At 47.4% G+C, this 14,731-nt stretch overlaps 1 long non-coding RNA gene across 1 annotated transcript; it reads right to left on the bottom strand.

Moving 5' to 3' along the window:
* Positions 1 to 12,104: 12,104 nt before the first annotated feature.
* LOC119948150 lies at positions 12,105 to 13,523 on the bottom strand. The gene is made up of 4 exons (XR_005456625.1): positions 13,362 to 13,523; positions 12,992 to 13,071; positions 12,472 to 12,564; positions 12,105 to 12,342 (listed from the first exon to the last, which is right to left on the bottom strand). It is a non-coding gene; the product is annotated as an uncharacterized LOC119948150 (long non-coding RNA).
* Between the last annotated feature and the right edge of the window lie 1,208 nt (positions 13,524 to 14,731).

The raw sequence follows: 14,731 nt of genomic DNA, 5'->3' as shown, positions 1-14,731 counted from the left end.
TACATATTTATTTATTGACAGGGACAATCTATTAATAATTGAACCCCAACTTCAACCCAGAATCCTATTCTTTGTATGCGGTCTGCAATCTACTGTGGATGGCACACTCTCCTTAAGGAGTTAAAAAAGAAGTGTTATTAGAGATTGATAGTAACCTCTCTTCTACTTTTTAGAACATTGTGGTTTTTTTTTAATGGCCATTATGGAAATTTCCAGGAATACAAAATTCACTTGGGTCAAAAGAAAGCAGAGCTGCCCTTCTGTATAATGTTAGGTCAAAATAGCCATCCACCACTCTGCCACCATCCAGTTAGATGGCAAAAATGGTCAATTTGAAAAATGTTTCAGTAATCTGCTCTGAGTAGTCACGGTACTAGTACTAATAATCATACTTTATACAATTTTCCTACTTTCTGATAATCATCTACACTTCTAGCTCTTGAGAGGAAAGGCACTAAAAGCCAATAAATAATAGCCCCCAGATATTGTACAAATCTAAGAACTTAATAACTAATCAAGCCTTTATCCTCCATTGCACTCCAGTCACTCCTCAGAGGAGGCACAGGCCGGCGCTCATTTGGAAGCTCTGTCACACAAGTCCTGCTCTGACCACTCGTCAACCCTTTTCATTCCCCTCCAACCAATCAGTCAATCTATCACTATTTACTGAGAAGAAGCTGTATGGCATAGTAGTAGAAGCAGCAAGGTATAGTTGATAGAGCCCAGGGCTGGGAATCAGAAGGTCATGAGTTCTAATCCTGGCTCTGCCACTTGTCCGCTTGGGCAAGTCACTGGGCCTCAGTTACCCCATCAGGAAAATGGGGTTTGAGACTGTGAGCTCCGGGTGGGATAGGGACTGGGTCCAAACCTATTTGCTTGTATCCATCCCAGTGCTTAGTACAGTGCCTGGCACATAGTAAGCACTTAACACATACCACAATAATAATAATAATAATCATCATCAATCGTATTTATTGAGCGCTTACTATGTGCAGAGCACTGTACTAAGCGCTTGGGAAGTACAAATTGGCAACATATAGAGACAGTCCCTACCCAACAGTGGGCTCACAGTCTAAAAGGGGGGAGACAGAGAACAAAACCAATCATACTAACAAAATAAAATAAATAGAATAGATATGTACAAGTAAAATAAATAAATAGAGTAATAAATATGTACAAACATATAAACATATATACAGGTGCTGTGGGGAAGGGAAGGAGGTAAGATGGGGGGGGATGGAGAGGGGGACGAGGGGGAGAGGAAGGAAGGGGCTCAGTCTGGGAAGGCCTCCTGGAGGAGGTGAGCTCTCAGCAGGGTCTTGAAGGGAGGAAGAGAGCTAGCTTGACGGATGGGCAGAGGGAGGGCATTCCAGGCCCGGGGGATGACGTGGGCCGGGGGTCGATGGCGGGACAGGCGAGAACGAGGTACGGTGAGGAGATTAGCGGTGGAGGAGCGGAGGGTGCGGGCTGGGCTGTAGAAGGAGAGAAGGGAGGTGAGGTAGGAGGGGGCGAGGTGATGGAGAGCCTTGAAGCCCAGGGTGAGGAGTTTCTGCCTGATGCGCAGATTGATTGGTAGCCACTGGAGATTTTTGAGGAGGGGAGTAATATGCCCAGAGCGTTTCTGGACAAAGATAATCCGGGCAGCAGCATGAAGTATGGATTGAAGTGGAGAGAGACACGAGGATGGGAGATCAGAGAGAAGGCTGATGCAGTAGTCCAGATGGGATAGGATGAGAGCTTGAATGAGCAGGGTAGCGGTATAGATGGAGAGGAAAGGACGGATCTTGGCAATGTTGCAGAGCTGAGACTGGCAGGTTTTGGTGACGGCTTGGATGTGAGGGGTGAATGAGAGAGCGGAGTCGAGGATGACACCAAGGTTGCGGGCTTGTGAGACGGGAAGGATGGTAGTGCCGTCAACAATCAATCAATCAATCAATCAATCAATTGTATTTATTGAGCGCTTACTATGTGCAGAGCACTGTACTAAGCGCTTGGGAAGTACAAATTGGCAACACATAGAGACAGTCCCTACCCAACAGTGGGCTCACAGTCTAAAAGAGGGAGACAGAGAACAGAACCAAACATACCAACAAAATAAAATAAATAGGATAGAAATGTACAAGTAAGATAAATAAATAAATAAATAAATAAATAGAGTAATAAATATGTACAACCATATATACATATATACAGGTGCTGTGGGGAAGGGAAGGAGGTAAGATGGGGGGATGGAGAGGGGGACGAGGGGGAGAGGAAGGAAGGGGCTCAGTCTGGGAAGGCCTCCTGGAGGAGGTGAGCTCTCAGCAGGGCCTTGAAGGGAGGAAGAGAGCTAGCTTGGCGGAGGGGCAGAGGGAGGGCATTCCAGGCCCGGGGGATGACGTGGGCCGGGGGTCGACGGCGGGAGAGGCGAGAACGAGGTACAGTGAGGAGATTAGCGGTGGAGGAGCGGAGGTTGCGGGCTGGGCAGTAGAAGGAGAGAAGGGAGGTGAGGTAGGAGGGGGCGAGGTGATGGAGAGCCTTGAAGCCCAGGGTGAGGAGTTTCTGCCTGATGCGCAGATTGATTGGTAGCCACTGGAGATTTTTGAGGAGGGGAGTAATATGCCCAGAGCGTTTCTGGACAAAGATAATCCGGGCAGCAGCATGAAGTATGGATTGAAGTGGAGAGAGACACGAGGATGGGAGATCAGAGAGAAGGCTGGTGCAGTAGTCCAGACGGGATAGGATGAGAGCTTGAATGAGCAGGGTAGCAGTTTGGATGGAGAGGAAAGGGCGGATCTTGGCAATGTTGCGGAGCTGAGACCGGCAGGTTTTGGTGACGGCTTGGATGTGAGGGGTGAATGAGAGAGCGGAGTCGAGGATGACACCAAGGTTGCGGGCTTGTGAGACGGGAAGGATGGTAGTGCCGTCAACAGAGATGGGAAAGTCAGGGAGAGGACAAGGTTTGGGAGGGAAGACAAGGAGCTCAGTCTTCGACATGTTGAGCTTTAGGTGGTGGGCGGACATCCAGATGGAGATGTCCTGAAGGCAGGAGGAGATGCGAGCCTGGAGGGAGGGGGAGAGAGCAGGGGCAGAGATGTAGATCTGGGTGTCATCAGCGTAGAGATGATAGTTGAAGCCGTGGGAGCGAATGAGGTCACCAAGGGAGTGAGTGTAGATTGAGAACAGAAGGGGACCAAGCACTGAACCTTGGGGAACCCCCACAGTAAGAGGATGGGAGGGGGAGGAGGAACCTGCAAAAGAGACTGAGAAAGAACGACCGGAGAGATAAGAGGAGAACCAGGAGAGGACGGAGTCTGTGAAGCCAAGGTCAGATAGCGTGTTGAGGAGAAGGGGGTGGTCCACAGTGTCAAAGGCAGCTGAGAGGTCAAGGAGGATTAGGACAGAATATGAGCCGTTGGATTTGGCAAGCAGGAGGTCATTGGTGACCTTTGAGAGGGCAGTTTCCGTGGAATGTAGGGGACGGAAGCCAGACTGGAGGGGGTCGAGGAGAGAGTTGTTGTTGAGGAATTCTAGGCAGCGCGTGTAGACAACTCGTTCAAGGAGTTTGGAAAGGAATGGTAGGAGGGATATGGGACGATAACTAGAAGGTGAGGTGGGGTCAAGAGAGGGTTTTTTTAGGATGGGAGAGACATGGGCATGTTTGAAGGCAGAGGGGAAGGAACCAGTGGAGAGTGAGCGGTTGAAGATGGAAGTTAAGGAGGGGAGAAGGGATGGAGCGAGAGATTTCATAAGATGAGAGGGAATGGGGTCAGAAGCACAGGTGGCCGGAGTAGCACTTGAGAGGAGGGAGGAGAGTTCCTCTGAGGATACCACTGGGAAGGATGGGAGAGTAGCAGAGAGTGTTGAGAGCCGGGGGGATGGAGAAAGGAGGGGAGAGACTTTGGGGAGGTCGGACCTGATGGATTTAATTTTGTTAATGAAGTAGGAGGCCAGATCGTTGGGGGTGAGGGAAGGAGGAGGGGGAGGAACCGGGGGCCTGAGAAGGGAGTTGAATGTACGGAAGAGCTGGCGGGGGTGATGGGCATGGGTGTCAATAAGGGAGGAGAAATAGTTTTGTCTGGCAGAAGAGAGGGCTGAGTTAAGGCAGGAAAGGATAAACTTGAAGTGAACGAGGTTGGCATGGTGTTTAGACTTTCGCCAGCAGCGTTCGGCAGCTCGAGCATAAGAGCGAAGGAGGCGGACAGTGGCAGTGATCCAGGGCTGTGGGTTAGTGGTGCGAGAGCGGCGAAGGGAAAGGGGAGCGAGTGAGTCTAGCTGAGTAGAGAGGGTAGAGTTGAGAGCAGTAATCTGATCATCAAGACTGGGTAGAGAGGAGAGGGCGGCGAGGTGGGGTGTGAGGCGCTCCGAAAGATGGGTGGGGTCCAGAGAGCGGAGATCTCTGTGAGGGAGTAATACGGATTTACAGGGGAAAGGAGTGTGAGTGAGGAGGCAGGTGAGAAGATTATGATCAGAGAGAGGGATTACAGAGTTGGTGAGGGTGGACACTGTGCAGCGGTAGGAGATGATGAGGTCGAGGGTATGACCAAGTTGGTGAGTGGGCGAGGTGGGGTGGAGGAAGAGGTTGGCAGCGTCAAGGAGAGATAGAAGGCGGGCGGCAGAGGAGTCGTTAGGGATATCCATGTGGATATTGAAGTCTCCGAGGATCAGAGTGGGCATGGAGAAGGAGAGAAGGAAGGTGAGGAAGGGGTCAAAGTCGTTAAAGAAGTTGGAAGTGGGGCCGGGAGGGCGGTAGATGACGGCTACAAGAATCTGGAGGGGGTGGTAGAGGCGAATGATGTGGGCTTCAAAGGAAGGGAAGGAAAGGGAAGGGGGAGGAGGGATAGTGCGAAAGCGACACTGGGGGGCGAGAAGGAAACCGACACCTCCTCCTTTTCCGGTGAGTCTGGGGGAGTGGGAGAAGAAGAGGCCAGCACTGCAGAGAGCAGCAGAAGAGACTGTCAACAGAGATGGGAAAGTCAGGGAGAGGGCAGGGTTTTGGAGGGAAGACAAGGAGTTCAGTCTTCGACATGTTGAGCTTTAGGTGGCGGGCAGACATCCAGATAGAGATGTCCTGAAGGCAGGAGGAGATGCGAGCCTGGAGAGAGGGGGAGAGAGCAGGGGCAGAGATGTAGATCTGGGTGTCATCAGCGTAGAGATGATAGCTGAAGCCGTGGGAGCGAATGAGGTCACCAAGGGAGTGCGTGTAGATTGAGAACAGAAGGGGACCAAGCACTGAACCTTGGGGAACCCCCACAGTAAGAGGATGGGATTATAATAATAATTATAATAATAATTATTATTATTATTCTTAAGGGCCTACTGTTTGCAGAACTCTCTTCATCCAGGCTTAGGGGCAGACAAGAGGGGAGATAGAAGGAGTGGGGAGGAAGGGGATTCAGTGTTTGCCCCCTCCTGGACTCCAGTGGAAGAATTGAACTAGTTCTCCTCTAGACTGTAAGCTCCTTGTGGGCAGGGAATGTGTCTACCAACTCTACTGTTCAATAAATACTGAGGATCGATAGTTTGAATTAACTCATTGGCCCACTTCTCCTTCTAACATTCCTGTGAGATGGAAAATGTTTAGTACTCTATGAACCTCTTACATCTGATAGAATGCAAGAGGAGAAGCAGAGATCTATGATGTTATGGAATAGATCCAACTCTGTCTTATCTCTGCTTGGGAGTCTGCTGTCAATCTATGGAAACTGACTTGATTGAACTGGTGATTCTATAAAAAGATATCTGTGAACATTCCCTCCTGGTCCAGTGCATTGTGGGAGTGATATCATCTCGTGAATGCCCATGAACTCAAAACCTTTAGGATGGCCATAAAACAGTTTTTCACAACTGTTCAAAATCAAGTTGGAAAATTGGGAAAGTAGATATTTATTTTGAAACCAGATTCTAGTTTTACATTTCTAATGGTTAATCAGAAACATATTTGAAAGAAAAAAATGGGTTTTTAGGGTGTTTTCCCCCGAATGATGGCCAAGAATCAATGTTTTCTAGTTACAGTGTCCAGTCACACTCTTTCTGGTGGGGTCATTACTATGGTGGAGCCTTAAAGAGAAGGATATTGCACCAGGCTCATGTTCCAGAACCCTAAAAACTCAGGGCGTGTGTTGTTTTAAGGATGAATCACTTGATTATGGGATTAAGCATGACCTCCTTAAGACATAAGATTTTAATAATGTCCAACCAAATGAAGTATCAATATCTCTCTTGAAAACATTGATGTCTATTATCTTAGCCATATGGCTGAAAAGGCTTCTGTGAACCCCATGTGGGGCAGGGATTGGGTCTTACCTGATTTTATTGTATCTGTCTCAGTGCTTAGTACAGAGTTCGATGCATAGTAAGCACTTAACACATACCATAATTAATATTATTATTATTATGCAACAATGACACTCCATTTCACACATGGATTTGTAAAACATCAACCTTTGCCACACTAATGTGTTTGCCATTAACACTGCCCGTTGCTGTTTTAAAATCTGCTTCTGGGTCTTCCAATCTCCCCAAATCCTCTGCCCTAGAAGAGCACTCTAGGCTAATCTGTCTGTTGCTGTTTTTTCACAACCGTCCTCTCTTATGACGCATTGTTTAGAGTCTGGTCTTCACTGGGTCCTAACTTTTTTTTAATGGTATTTGTTAAGCACTTACTATGTGCCAAGCCTGTACTAAGCGCTGGGGTAGATACAAGATCATCAGGCTGGACCCAGTCCACGTCCCACATGGGGCTTACCATCTTAATCCCCATTTTAATTAACTAATGATGGCATTTGTTAAGCACTTACTATGTGCAAAGCACTGTTCTAAGTGCTGGGGGGATACAAGGTGATCAGGTTGTCCCATGGGGGGGCTCACAGTCTTAATCCCCATTTTACAGATGAGGTAACTGAGGCTCAGAGAAGTTAAGTGACTTGCCCAGGGTCACACAGCAGACATGTGGCAGAGCCAGGATTAGAACCCATGACCTCTGACTCCCAAGCCTGTGCTCTTTCCTCTGAGCCATGCTGCTTCTCTAAGCATTTTACAGAGAAGATAATTGACACAGAGAAGTTAAATGACTTGCCCAAGGTCACACAGCAGACACGTGGTGTAGCGGGATTAGAACTCGGGTCCTCCGGCTCTTTGAAGGGAAAGAAATGCATTGATCCTGTGAGTTGGTCTAGGCTGGAGGGGAGAAGGCTGGAAGGCCTGTAGCTGGGGTAGGTTGGTGTTGGAACTCTCTTCTAGACTGTGAGCCTGTTGTTGGGTAGGGATGGTCACTATTTGTTGCCAAATTGTACTTTCCAAGGGCTTAGTACAGTACTCTGCACATGGTAAGTGCTCAATAAATACAACTGAATGAATGAATGAAGTCTCATGTTCTCTTCACACCCAGAAGGAACCATGTGGGCTTATAGGAGATGAAGGAATCTCATGTAGGGATCTGGGGAGACTGGATTTGTAAAGGGACATTGTGGAGGAAGGTCAGTCTAGACACAGTCAGTCAGTCAACTGTATTTATTGAGTGCTTACCATGTGCAGAGCAATTACTAAGCACTTGGGAGAGGACAATATAACAATAAACAGACACATTCCCTGCCCACAACTAGCTCACAGTCAGTATAGAAATAGCCTAGGACCAGTGAGTCAATCTTGAAAGAGTCACAATCAGTCAACAATCCATTTGACTCCCACTGTGCCCTTAGCATTGTATTAATATGACTGTATTGTACTCTCCCAAGTACTTAGTACAGTGCTCTGCACACAGTGAGCACTCAATAAATGCAATTGAATGAATGAATGAATGAATGAAAACGCCCTGAGGGGATGCACAAAGGAAACCAAGACTGAATCCTAGCCCTCGAGGAGCTTACAGTCTAGTAGACCAATAAGGTAAATTATAAATACTTAAACATATATAATACACCTACAAAGCAATCTAGACACAACCCAGAAAATTGAAATGTTCGGCACTCAGAGTACACCAAGAAAAACATATAACCATTTTGTTCACAGGCTACATATAATTACTGAGGACAGCTCGGTGTAAATGTCAAAGGAAACAGCTGGCACAGCATTTGGTGATGATTCTGTAGAAGTTGTCATAGTAATTTTCAATCTTCTAGCCCGCCAAAGAGGGTCACAATTCTGTGTCAGCACAGGGCCAATCTAGCTAGCTAGGAAGCAATGCTATTACAGAATCCAGGTGTTGCTTAATGCCCTAATGATTTCTGACTCATTAACCAGCGAGGGTTTTGATCCTGGTACTTTCTGTTACAGTTCAACATGGAAGAAATGGAAAGCAGTAAGCTGAGGCTATGCAGGCCAAACCTGAGATTGTCTGGATAGAGCACGGGCCTGGGAGCCAGAAGGTCATGGGGTCTAATTCTGGCACCACAACTAGTCTGCTGTGTGATCTTAGGCAAGTCATTTCACTTCTCTGTGCCTCTGTTCCCTCATCTGTAAAATGGGATCGAGCCTGTAAGCCCCACATGGGACAAGGACTGTGTCCAACCTGATTTGCTTGTATCCACCGCAGTGCTTAGTACAGTGCCTGACACATAGTAAGCGCTTAACAAATACCACAATTATTATTATTACACTAGCTATTCCTGAGTCAGACCAATGGTCCATCCAGCCCAGTACACCCAGGAATAGTGCTTCGCACACAGGAAGCACTTAACAAATACCATCATCATCATAATCTGGAACACAGAAACTCATTGTAGGAAAACTCAAATAGTAGCACTCAGTGTATACGATGCCACACATGTGCACACAAACTCTCTTCTGACGCTGTGTCCAAACAGGCTCACATTAATGGATTGACATTCCCTAATTCCCCAACAGCATCCTAGCCAAGACGTGAAGTGAAAATACCTGTTATGTCAGAACCGAGGGGAATCTCTCTCCGACTGTGGCAATAGACCAGGGGAGGAACTGCCTTGTGATCATCCTTCTGGATCCCCATCCTCACAGTGAGAGATAGACAGAAGTTTGCTTTTTTTGGGTTGAGATTGTGCTTTCCCCCAAGCCTCTGGATTGGCCTGAGAATCTCTTGACTGACAGCCACTGCTTGGGGTGGGAGGGGGAGATTGTGCCTTCCCCCGAGCCTCTGGATTGGCCTGATGATCTATTGATTGACAGCTGCTGCTGCTGGTTGGGGTGGGAGGGGGTAGCTCTTCACCACCACCACTTTGCTCAGTCCCTGGGGGTTGCCCTGAAGCCAGTGGGGGACAGGACTGGGGGTTGAAGAAACCCAAGCTACAGTCTGTCAATCAGACAGGACTGACTTCAGGATCTCCAGCCCATGCGTGGATATCGTTTTAGCCCAGCCTCTGCAGGGAATTCCTGTGGTTGTAACAATGATTATATTGGTTAAGTGCTTACTATGTGCTAAGCATTGTGGTATTTTTATGGTATTTGTTAAGCGCTTACTCTGTGCCAGACAATGTACTAATCAGGTTGGACACAGGTCCTGTCCCACATAAGGCTCACAATCTTAATCCCCATTTTACAGATGAGGTAATTGAGGCACAGAGAAGTTAAGTGACTTGCCCAAGGTCACATAGCAGACATGTTGAGGAGGCAGGATTAGAATCCAGGTCCTTCTGACACCCAGTACTTTGATAAGTATTTGATAAGTGCTTTCTGGGTGCCAAACACTGGGGTAGATACACTGCAATCGGACACAGTCCCTGTGTCTCACAGGGGCTCACAGTCTAAGGGAGAGGGAGAACGGGTATTGAATCCACCTTTTGCCAATGAGGAAATTGAAGCACAGAGAAGTTAAGCAACTTGCCCAAGGTCACACAGCAGATAAGTGGCAGACCCGGGATTAGGTCTCCTGACTCCTAGTCCTATGCTCTTGCCGATAGGCCATGCTGCTTCTGGTGCCTCACACTCATTTTCCTTTTCCATGTCTGCTGTGTGAACTTGGGCAAGTCATTAACTTCTGTGTGCCTCAGTGACCTCATATGTAAAATGAGGATTAAGATTGTGAGCTCCATGTGGGACAGGGACTGTGTCCAACCTGATTTCCTTGGATCTACCCCAGCGCTTGGAACAATGGTTGGTACATAGTAAGCGCTTACCAAATACCACAATTACTATTATTATTATGTCTAGGAACAGAAGTGCATCCTAGATACTTTTCTTCCCCCTAAAATGCCCAGTCCCTTTCAGGGAGGACCAATGTTTTGATGGAAACAACTGTATCCACATCAAATCTTTATATTTGCTTGAAATTTAGCTGGCTCAGCTCCACCTCTGGATCTCTGTCTGAAGCCATGCCTAGACTTTAATTTCCCTCAAGATTTAACTGGGATTCTGGGTGGGAAGAGGGACAAATGACTCTACTCCCAGCCAAGACCTGGTGATTCCTGCATCCTAGCTTGATTCCTGCCACTTATTCCTGTCCCTGCATTTGCCTATTCATCAGTAAGACACATGACACTAGATTGTAAACTCCTCTCTCTAGACTGTAAACTCCTTGAGGGCAGGGATTGTGTCTATCAACTCTATTATGTTGTACTCTCCCTAGCGCTTAGTAGAGTACTCTGCACCCAGTAAGTGCCCCATAAATACCGCTGAATGCTTGATTGATGAAATAATAATAATAACAATAATAATAATTGTGGTATTGTTAAGTACTTGCTGGATGCCAAGCACTGCACTAAGTGCGGGGCTAAATATAAGATCATCAGGTCCCACATGGGCTTCACAGTCAAAGTAGGAGGGAGAACAGGTATTAAATCCCCATTGTGCAGATGAGAGAACTGAGGCACAGAGAAGTGAAGTGACTTGCCCCAGGTCACACAGCAGACAAGTGGCAGAGCCAGAATTAGAACCCAGGTCCTCTGACACCCAGGTCGCAGACTCTTTCCACTGGGGCTGAAAGTGAGGAGGAAATTTTAGTTAACTTGTGTGTGATATTTGGAATTAATGCTCTTTTCTCTGTGGGACATTGAACCTCGTCTCAGCTCCTTGATTGGTTCAGTCATTCATTCATTCATTCATTCATTCAATCATATTTATTGAGTGCTTACTCAGTGTAGAACTCTGTACGAAGCGCTTGGGAAAGTGCAACACAACCAAAAACAGTGACATTCCCTGCCCACCATCTGGTAGTCAAGAAAATTCAGGTAGAGGAAGGGCCAATGGACTGGCACAGAGTCATTTTGGCATTGGGTGCTAGGCCAAGGCCAGGGACGGATTCACAAACTAGCCTATAGAAAATGACCCCCAGGATGATCATTCACACCACCCCCTAGCAAATAATTATATTAACAACAACAATAATAATAATACCATTTACTAAGCATGTAGAACTGGGGATAGAGACAATATAAGCAGATCAGACATGGTCCCTATCCCACACTGGGCTCACAGTGTAAGAGGAAGGGAGAACACATATTTTAATCCCCATTTCTTTCCATTTTACAGATGAGGAAACTGAGGCACAGAGACCTTAAGTGACTTGTCCAAGGTCATACAGCAGGCAAGTGGCAGAGTCGGCATTTGAACCTGGGTCTCCAGACTCTATTACAGTTCTATTATTATGGCATTTGTTAAGCACTCACTACCTGCCAAACACTGTTCTAAGCAGGCAGATAGATACAAGTTAGGTTGATCACAGGCCCTGTCCCACATGGGGCTCACAGTCTAACTAGGAGGGAGTACCGGGATTGAATCCCCATTTTCCAGGTGAGGTAACTGAGGCCCAGAGAAGTGAAGTGACTTGCCTAAGGTCACATAGCAGACAAGTGGCAGAGCCTGGATTAGAAAACAGGTGCTTGGACATCCAGGTTCTTTCCACTAGACTGTGGGTATGTGGGGTGGGGGTGGGGGGCAGATTTGAGAGGGTCACTGACCCCTACAAAGATAATTTGGTCATGGGTTCTAATTTTACCTCCACCACTTGTCTGCTGTGTGGCCTTGGGAAAGCCATTTAACTTCTCAGTTCCCTCATCTGGAAAATGTGGATTAACACTATGAGTCCCAAGTGGGAGAACCTGATTACCTTGTATCTACCCCAGTGGTTAGAACAGTGCTTGGCACATAGTAAGTGGTTAACAAATACCATTATTATTAATTATTATTATTATTTTTATTTTAGGAAGGTCCTTTCCTATCCTAGAACCCCACGAAGAGAGTCCACAAATTAAAATTAGACGATATTTCGGGGTCCCAGTCCACATGGGCTTCTGTCTCTTTGGGAGGGAGGAATCAGAACTGAGTCACTGGCTCTGCAGCCGCCTGGTTTATTGTTCTTCTTTTGAAGACCTGTCCCCAATTCACACTGGGGAAAGATCTGAAAAACGCAGCTGTAGGTTGTGTCTTGGTCAAAAATTCGGTGACTCATAGGAACTGAAAAAGCAGAGGTCAAGAGGGAAGAACGACAGGAAAGGTTAAAGCTTTTAAGCTAAATTTCGGAAGACCCAGGTCACTGCCGTTAGCTCTCCACTCCCCAAATCTTCCTTTCCTAAACAAACTCACGTGTCCTCCAAAACGGAATTGAAAAGGCAACCGTGTTAACTTCCTTGAGCGCAAGGTGGCAGTCTTTGTTCTGCTTTCTTCCTCGGTGCAGGACTGGGAAAGTGATTTGAAACAGAATGGAAACTAAACTGCGTGTCGTTCAGAGATATTGAAAATTAAACTGTAATCGGGGGGGGGGGGGGGAACGGAGAAGATCAAAAATAAATGCAAAGGATGTGATAAACAGGAGTTTTTTTTTCAGAAGTCTGGCTCCTTTTGCATCTGGGCCAGAAACGCGTGGTTTTAGAGGTCCTCTCCTGAGCTCAGGCCATAGGAAAAGGCAATGGGGAGGGGGATGGAGATGTCGCATTTTCTAGAGAGGTGAACCCTCCCTTTGTAGAGAGACTCTGTGTGTGTGTGTGTGTGTGTGTGTGTGTGTGTGTGTTGGGTAGGGAGGGAAAGGAAGAGGATTCTTGAATCGCCAAGCTTGACAAAATGAAATTGAGCCAGGAGGGGTGTTGTTCTCAGCCGAGCCGCTTACCCTAGTTTTGCTGTGTCTGCCATAGAGGACAAACACAATCCCCAGAAGAAGAAAAGGACGCGTTCAAGGATGTTCGCTGCCTGTGGTGAAAGAGAAAAAGCAGGAGACGAGACGGAAGGTGGCTCTGAAAGGGCTCCCCCAGCCAGCAGCTCGCAGAAGAGCAGTCATTAATATGGGAAACCAGCAGAAGCCGTTCGAACGGGTGCCGAGGTGACAAAGCCCCCGTAACTAACTCTCTGAGACCGAGACAACGATAAAGCAGACGTGGATTCGGCCGGGGCTCTAGCCCCATCCATAGGCGCATCCCTGGACCAGCTCAGAGTTTGCCCCGTCTGTATGTGAGAATAATAACGGCCACAAAAATACCTACCTAAACGAACGCACGGGGAGGTTTAAGGGTCTTGTTTGTTTGGGGATTGCTTTTTTTTTTCGTGCCACTCAGAAGTGAAGTGCAGATCCAGGCCGCCAAGACCGGGGGCACAGGTGTAAAAGACACCGAGAGTCCTGCAAAGATGTCGCTTTAACCACAGTTCTCTTGCAGCCGTTTCCTCGTTGCTTCCATCACCACGTTCTGCCCATCAGCAGGCAAACAAAGCAAAAAGGGCAGCCGTCCAATTCCATGGACGCCACCCCCGATTAACTCACAATACCCTAGTCGCGTCAGCCCAACAGCCGTACTTAGCACTTACGCAATTTATTTCTATTCTCAGCACTCTTGAGCATGTATGTATATTTATTTACACATTCATTTGTTCAGCCTGACATAGTTTTCCTCCTTTCCGTCATATCCTCGTTCTTCCTTCTGCTCCCAATGTCTGCAAATATTTTTTGTCTATATATTTCTCCCTCTCCCCCATTAAACTGAAAGCAGGGAATGTGTGACTGGCTTCTTTCTGTTGTACTTTCCCAAGCCCTTCGTGCTGTGCTTTGCACTCAATAGGAACTCAATCAATATACCATTGATTGGGGGGAGGGGCGTTGGTCCCACGAGTTTCAGGGGGAAACTAATTGCTGTCTCTCGCACAGGTGTTTAAGCTTGATACCTCCCCAGCCCAACCTCCCTTGTTCTAGGTTTACAACAGAACTCGAGAGGTTCGGAGCAGGGCTAAATTTCCAAAGCGGGTGCTGGGAAGAGATCAGCACTGGTCTCTCTGACCTGCCTACCGCTTCATTCATTCAATCGTATTTATTGAGCGCTTACTGTGTGCAGAGCACTGTATTAAGCGCTGGGGTAGATACAAGGTCATCAGATTGTCCCACGTGGGGCTCATAGTTTTAATCCCCATTTTCCAGATGAGGTAACTGAGGCCCAGAGAAGTGAGGTGACTTACCCAGTCACACAGCTGCCAAGTGGCAGAGTCAGGATTAGAACCCACGACCTCTGATTCCCAAGCCTAGACTTCTGACTTTCCACTAAGCACGTTGATCCTTTTCCAACCTTGTCTACCTCTCCCAGCTCTGCTCCTTGTTTTAGCACCCACTCTCCACATGAAAAAAAAATTGGCACTTGTGGGCTGAGGGAAACACCCCATTACCCTATTTTTTTTTCTTTCTTTCTCCCCCCTCCCCCCCCCGGGAAAAATTGCCAAAAGAACTGCTTTCAGGTTTCAGGTGGTCTTCAAGAGTGGCTCACACCCTCCAGAATGGACGGCCGCTGTCCAATAGGGAAGACAGAACCACGGGAATGAACGCTTCCTATTTCCCCGTCCTATTTCTCCACTTAACATGGAGACAGAACCA

Source organism: Tachyglossus aculeatus, chromosome X4 (genome assembly GCF_015852505.1).
Source record: "Tachyglossus aculeatus isolate mTacAcu1 chromosome X4, mTacAcu1.pri, whole genome shotgun sequence".
In the NCBI taxonomy this organism is placed as follows: Eukaryota; Metazoa; Chordata; class Mammalia; order Monotremata; family Tachyglossidae; genus Tachyglossus; species Tachyglossus aculeatus.
The sequence above is the reverse complement of the archived record's forward strand: the minus strand, read 5'-3'. Positions and strand labels throughout refer to the sequence as shown.